This window comes from Lotus japonicus, chromosome 5, assembly GCF_012489685.1.
Source record: "Lotus japonicus ecotype B-129 chromosome 5, LjGifu_v1.2".
NCBI classification, from domain to species: Eukaryota; Viridiplantae; Streptophyta; class Magnoliopsida; order Fabales; family Fabaceae; genus Lotus; species Lotus japonicus.
This window is the reverse complement of record NC_080045.1, coordinates 28125084-28132949: the sequence shown is the minus strand read 5'-3', so window position 1 is coordinate 28132949 and position 7866 is coordinate 28125084. Positions and strand designations below refer to the sequence as shown.

The following is a 7866-nucleotide window of genomic DNA, read 5'->3' as shown; positions in this document are numbered from 1 at the left end:
TCCTATGCTTGAGTGGAAGCTATTGTTATATGAAAACTCCACTAATGGAAAACAATCTTCCCAACTGCCTTGCTTTTCTAAAGTGCATGCTCGCAACATATCTTCCAGTGTTTGAATGGTTCTTTCTGTTTGTCCGTCTGTCTGGTCAAGTTTGTTCCTCATGCTCTTGCTTGCTCCTCGAGTAAATCAGAATATCATCAATGAAGACCACGACAAACTTGTCGAGATACGGGTTAAAGATACGATTCATGTAGTCCATTAATATTGCAGGTGCATTAGTCACTCCGAACGGCATGACTAAATACTCATAATGTCAATATCTTGTCCGAAAGGCCGTCTTCGGTACGTCTTCCTTCTTCACTCGGATTTGATGGTATCCGGATCCCAAATCTATCTTGGAGAATACTTCCGCTCCTCTCAACTGATCCATCAGATCATAAATCCTAGGCAACGAGTACTTATTCTTGATCGTCACCTTGTTCAGTTGCCGATAGTCTACGCATGACCTCATGCCACCATCCTTCTTCTTTACCAAAAGAACTAGTGCTCCCCAAGGGGATACACTCGGCCGCACAAACTTCTTATCCATAAGCTCCTGCACTTGCTTCTTCAACTCTGCTAGTTCCACCGGTGACATCCTATACGGGGCTATAGAGATAGGTCCCGCCAGGAACTAAGTCTATAGAAAACTCGACTTCCCTTTCCAGTGGTAACTCGGTTACTTCCTCGGGGAAAACGTCGGGAAACTCCCTCGCTACGGGTATCCCTTCTATACCTAAGTCGTTCCTATCCGCGTCTAGCATTCCTAAAAGTACGTTCGATTCGCTCTCGGGCGCTTTTCCTACGTCTTCGGTTCGCTTAGTCCGCTTAACGTCTCCTTCGCTAGTCCCAAAAGTAACCGTCTTCCTCCTACAGTTCAGGGTTGCATCGTTGGCCGCTAGCCAATCCATCCCTAATATTACTTCTAGTCCTTCTAAGGGTAAGCACACTAAGTCTTGCCTAAAGGTTCTTCCTAATGTTTCTAACCTACAGTCTCTACAAACTTTCGAGGTCCTACAGGTATTTCTAGTTGGGGTACTTACTTCGAAGTCCCATGCCAAACTTGTCACTGGTATACCTAATTGCTTGACCCTCTCTTGTGATATAAATGTATGCGTTGCACCCGAATCATATAAAACACTTAAAGGAAAACTATCAACATAACACGTACCTTGGATAAGTTATGGCGCTTCAACCGCCTCCTCCAGTGTCATCGCAAACACTTTCCCCTTATTCGCGGGTCGTCCAAACTTCCGGTTATCTCTCGGTGCCGGCGCTCCTCTGCTACTTCCCTCGCCTGTTGTAGCGGTAGGGTTTCGATTCCCATTTCCGCTGGCCTGTGTACTAACCTGTTCCCCTAACACGGCTCTACACTCCGGAGCACGATGCCCATTCTTTCGGCATCTCACGCAGAATGGATTGTTAGGATTGAACCCACTTGTCCTGTTGTGGAATCCAAATCCTCCTGTTCGATTTCCGAACTGGCTCCTCACTTGCTCAGGTGGCCTAAAGTATGGCTTCCTCCTCTCTTCCTTCTTCTTCGGGGCCTTGTTAACACCTTGTCCCCTCAAGTACTCCTTCCTAGACTTCTCGTTCTCCTCAAAGATCTTACACTTCTCTACCAGAGTAGCAAAGTTCCGAATCTGGTCATGTCCCACAGCAGTTCTGATGTCTGGCCTCAGTCCATATTCAAACTTGACACACTTTGAGGTCTCATCAGCTGTTGCACTATAATGCGGGTGGAACCGACACAGTTCTTCAAACTTAGCTGCATACTCTCCTACTGACATCATACCTTGCTTTAACTCCAAGAATTCCATCTCTTTCCTCCCCTTTGCATCCGCCGGGAAGTACTTTTCCAGAAATGCATTCCTAAAGATCTCCCAGGTTATGGCTCCTTCCGCTGGAGTTATCCTTCCTCTTACTCCAGTCCACCATGTCCTAGCTTCTCCTGAAAGTAAATAACTAGCAAAGCAACCTTACGCGGGTCAGCACATACTAACGTCTCATAAATCCTACCTAATTCTCGGATCCACTCATACGCTCCGTCGGGATTGTAACCCCCTTCAAACTTTGGCGGATCTCGCTTCAGAAACTTGTCCAATCCGTGGTAGACATCCTCTTCCGCTGGTTGGTGTCCACCTCCATTCCCAGCTCTTTCCGCTTGCACGGTCAAGAAAGCGGTGAGTTGTTCAATAGCTCTTGCCATTGTTGCCGTCATCCTTTCCTGAAATTCACAGAGTGATTAGTTTCCTATGACCTCAACTACCTATCCTAGACTCCCTAGTAGGCTTCTAACCCTAGGCCGACGAATCACTGCTCTGATACCAACCCGTGTGGCGTCCCCTTCCTTAAGTGACGAGTTCTCCCTAACTCCATCACTCAGGAGTGAGCACGCTACGTGAAATAGTGAACCTTTTGTTTTTTTTTTCTACTTAGGGTTTCCTCATTAGGTCGGGATCGCGAGAGTAAAGAGTACTCGCGCGTCTCCCTTAACATCCCCAGGCATTCCGGCCTCCTAACTTAAGACTACGGAGAATGACGATATAAACCACACAAATCATACATAGCATAGTTGGTGGACGGATCCACCGCATATGTCTACAGATAAGAAGACAACACATAAAGAGGTCACAGTGCCCTCAAACACATAGTCTGGTACAGGTAATCAGAATACAGAAACAGAAACATAAATCATCATGATCATCATTAGAAACTCGGACCATATGGCTTCATCCCCTCGGATCTTCCTCCTCCGGATCCTCCTCACTGACTACCCCGCTGGCTGCTGGCGCTGACCCTGGCTCTGCTGTCGGACCCTACTCTGACTCCCTGACTCCGGACGCCTCGCCTCTCCGAAATCTACGACGATAAATCCTGGCATCTCGGGAGAATCTAGGGGATCTCACTCGCTTGCGGGCTGTGACCCGAAAGCAAGACAAGTTCCTTCGGGGTGGAGGAGATCCCATAGACTCCTGGGTCTGCGGAACTCTCTGATCTGGGGATCCCGGTGGGCTCACCACGGTGACTGGTACTGCTGGGATAGGCTCTCCGGTCTCCATAGGCTCGCCTGCCTGTGGATATGGCACCTGTGGACTGCCTGGTGTAACACCCCGATTTCCGGGTGTCACTTTAGTAACTCAAAAATAAAATAAAGCTGAAAAAAAAAATGTGAATATTTTTTTTCGTTTTGTTTAAATAAAATGACTTGTCGAAATAAAGACTCAACCCAATCGCGATTAACAGCGACTAATATACAATATAAATACAGCCCTTGCTGCGACTAAAAACATCATCACGAGTGTCCTCAAGAGACGGAAAGTAACATCAAATAACTGAAAGTAGTGCCCGCATGCAAACAAGTGCGACCCATAGCCAGAGTCATAAGTTTTTATAATTACAGTCCTCCAAGAAAGTAAGTTAGCCCATAACGGCTTCCAAAAGACCTCCTACGTCCGACAAACTCCCTGTGATCCTCATGGAAGAGAACCACACAAAAAGCTAATAGTCGGGGACCTACCCTGCCCCAAAATGAGAAATGACAATCAGAGCTATGACACTAACACCCAACCTTAGTAGGCTCTAAACACCCATACCATATACTTCCATCATCGACCCTCATCTGGTCATGCATTTAGTCCGGGTCCTCGTCGAAAACTTCAGTAATAGTCATTACGCTCCTGGTCCTCCTCGAGTGACGAATCATCACGAATCGACTGACGGACGCCTGGCAGCAGGCCGACCGCCCAAACACAAACATGCAACCAAAGCCAAGGCGCTAGGGTCAACTTACGGAATACAATAGATATACAAACAACATGTGATAAAGGGGGGTATATACTTATATAGGTTCTCAGTTGCCTATCTTAAGGTATATACTTAGCATGTTATCAAGGCTCTAATAAACAATTCGATATCTGCTATCTCAACAGTTCAATAGACAATGGCTCAACAATTCAATAAGGATGTATGCATGCAATGTCAATTCAAAAGATGATCCCAACAAATAGGCATGTCAAGTCGATCCAACCCATCGGGTTGAACATACAGACTCGCACACGCAACAAATGACAACGCCAAGTCGGTTCACTCAATAGAGTCGAACATACAGACGTTGCGCGCGTCCAATGACTGTCGCCGAATCGATCCAATCCATTCGATCGAATATACGGATCCGCGCGTGTCGAAAGGTTGTCGCTAAATCGATCCAATCCATCAGATTGAACATACGGATTCACGCGAGTTTAAATGACAATCGTTGAATCGATCCAATCCATCGGATTGAATGTATGGACTCACGCGTGCCTGAGTGACTACCGCCGAATCGATCCAATCCATTAGATTGAATATACGGACTCGCGCGTGTCAAACAACTATTGCCGAATCGGTCCAACCCGTCGGGTTGAACACACGGATTTGTGCCCGCTATGCCGAAGATACACTCTTGGTGTTCTTCGTGAAAGCCCAGTCTTTCGACCGTCCCAACCCCGAGTATATGCATGATGCAATATGGTTAGCTAAACATCGAATCGTCCTCGCTCGTACGTGTTTAACTACAAATCTCAATTTAAAAGTACCCGAAGGTCAAAGTCTTCTTTGCGACTAGGCTTTGAAAAGCCGGAGTACGTATTGCACTCAGTGACATTTCCCTGGTCACTATGGTTCACAACCCGTGGCGACCATCAAATTATTCAAGAAGTGCAAGGAAGCACTTATTTCCCTTATTAGTCATGTTGACTCATCTACTTGACGGTCAAGCAAACGACTCAACGAGCGAGAAGGGTATTACCCACGCTCAGTTTTTGCTCAAAACATGGCTTGTCGACTTATTCCCGTATTTCACAATCATTTCCATTTCCTATGTTTCCCTAAGGTCATCGTTAATTAATTAAAGCGTTTCAAGTTGAGTTAATTCAATTATGAGGTTTATTGTCAAAATCTAAGTTTCATGAATTATCAAGTTCCATGTTCTAACTAATCAAAGTCCCCAAAATCCCCCAAGTGTAAACCACGGGGAAAGTCTAAGTATTTCAGGAAGGGCTGGATCTCAGACCTCTGGTCAGGACCTGCCTAGGGTTATTATTTCAACCCGAATGATTGAATCGAATCAATTCAATTGTCCTACACTCCGCAATCGCGTCAAAGCGCACAATTTGATAACAATATCAATATCTCAAGCTAAGAAGAAATATAATAATAATTCAGTGCGGAAATCATAAGACAGAAACCAGTAAACGACCGAATTCTCTCAGAAAACGGAGACACACGTCTCATATAAGTTCACTCGGCCGAAGCCTCCAGAAAACATTTCCCAGTTCAAAGCGATAAACAATATCCAAGCAATATTCAATATTAAGCAATATTCAAGTCGAATTTATCGACGCCTATAAATCAATAGCTAGTAAGTAAGTTGCCCTAACCTCGAGTTGTTCTAGTCTCGCGGTGCAGGTCTCACTCACAAGCTTTCTCAGTCAAACCCAAAGTTTCCACAACCAAACCTTGGAACAAACAAAGTAATAATCAATCAAAACAAGTCGATACCATCGAAACAATACAAACTAACGTTTGAAAAAACTCAAGAAGCTCCAGAGTACGACATTCTAACGCGAATGGAAGAGTTTCCCCAAATGGGTGGGTTTTGACTCGTGAAACCAAACAGAAATTCTAATATTTACTTTTGCTTACTAAAATGCGCATAACTCAAGCTACAGAACTCGGAATGGCACGAAACCAAAGCCAAAATTTCGGCTACTCGAAGGGCTACAGTAAGCATAAGGCCAACCTTGCCCAGATTTGAGTTTCCTCACTGTCCTAAGGCATGCAAGTCTCGGCCACTCTCCAATTTTAGCGTTTCGGCGCTTTTTCTTCGATCAAACTTGATTCTAAGGTAATCTTAGGGTATAACTAGGGTAAATCAATGCTCGGAAAAATTTTAGAAATTGTATTGCATATAGGGGTAGTTTGGTCCAAATTTTGAGCTAAAAAACTCAAAGTTGAAATTTTGGAAAACAAAATTGATGGGGTCGTTCACAACGACATTTATAACAACTAATCCTAAGGGCACTAAGTCGGATTGTGGCTTTTTGAAGATAAAGTTTCAATATGTAAGTAAAGGGGTTTTTATACCGTTTTTCAGATCTACGGCGACTCGATCGAAATCGGCGCGCATCGGCGAGTGACTTAGCCTGTTGGGTAGTAGTAGAAGGTAGATCTAAAGAAAAATCGGAAAAATCAGACAATTTTGGAAAAAGCTCAAAACTAGGAACTCAGAAAGACATAGAGAAAAGAGACATAATTGACGATCAAAGGTAAGGAATAGCATGAATACCTCGATGTCGATCCAACACAACTGGAATCAGAACGATTGAACAAGAAACGAGAAATCGGCTCGGAATCCTCTTGCTCCTCCTTGCTCTCGGCCAACTTGGGGAAAAAGTGAGGAATTGTGGACTGATGATGATGATAATGGAGAGGTGCAGGGGCAAAAGAGAAGGAACGGACGAGAATAAGGAAAGGGACCGTGAATAAAAGAAAAGAAGAAGTTGAGTGCCTTGTGTTGTCAAGTTATAACATATATATAAGTGAATGAAATGGAAAGATATGAGCCAAGGATTAGATAAGGACGTGAGCTGGAGAAGAGTAGATATATATATTATAAAATGATAATTATCGGTATGAATTGATTTAGATACTGTAGGATTTAACTCGTAGAGTTAAGAGAAAAATATAAGGATGATATATTATTATCCTGAAAATTATGAAGAACTTTATGACATAGAAAAATATACATTTGGATCACTTTAAGCAAATTAAAATGATCTATGAACAAGAGAATGAGTAAAAACTGAGCTAAAGAATATTTGTGAGACGATTAGAACAAATATGAAGTTGTCATATTATGCATCAGAGTTAAGCATCTCTCAATAAAATATCGATACTTGTACCAAGTTCAGTTAAGTGAGAAAATGGCTTGAACGTAGTATGGGTCGAAATACGCCGCAAAACTACTTTTTGCGTTTGACGTCAGATGAAGAAACTTCCTTCTGAAGAAAGGATGGAAACGTCGAAAAAAATCAGGCAACGCGAATGGAAACTTCGTTAGAAGCTCCGAATAGAAAAAGTCTTCATCCAGGGATTAAATTTAAAGTCATGAGAGAATAGAATTTAGCGTCGTCGGACTTCCGAGAAGTGAGACCTATCGTGCGTACAGTCCAGAGTTCCGAAATGAAACGCTAGTCGAGGGAGAAATAAAGAGAGCTTCTTATTTTTTCAAGGATTTTGAATTTCGCTTAAACAGCGGTTTAAGAGCGGAAATAGCCTTTTTCGGACACTCTCGACCTTTGTCGGGTGTGGAAATGGCTCGTGCTAACTCTTATACTGACCACAGTACTATCCTCAAGCAATTTCCTGAACATTATTCTTCATCAAGTCGTCCAAAACAGCATTCTCCTTTACAAGGTCCTTTTACGGTTAATCCGATTCTACACTTGGGTTGGAAAAATAATTAAACTAATTATTTAAATCCAAGTCTGAAATTTGCGTCTTACACCTGGACTCCGCGGACCAACGTGCTCAGCGTGGGTCGGCAGGAAGAATGAGAACACCATCGGGAGTGTCACTGGGAAACCGATGTGTCCTGCTCCTGGATCCCTGCACCACAAAATTGTGAGTCCCTGATAAAAGCAGTATCCGGTAACTGGGTCAACATGCCAGCCAGCACGGGACGGGAAATCAGCGTGGATCGCGAGGACTGGAGGGAAGCTCATTGTCACACCTGTTATCTGCTTTTATAAAAATAAGTGCAAGGGTGAGTCATACGCAACTTGC

The 7866-nt window shown here is 43.8% G+C and overlaps 1 long non-coding RNA gene across 1 annotated transcript; it reads right to left on the bottom strand.

Annotated features, from left to right (window-relative positions):
- Positions 1-2275: 2275 nt before the first annotated feature.
- LOC130721383 (uncharacterized) lies at positions 2276-6726 on the bottom strand. The gene is made up of 3 exons (XR_009013432.1): positions 6368-6726; positions 5460-5537; positions 2276-3766 (listed from the first exon to the last, which is right to left on the bottom strand). It is a non-coding gene; the product is annotated as an uncharacterized LOC130721383 (long non-coding RNA).
- Between the last annotated feature and the right edge of the window lie 1140 nt (positions 6727-7866).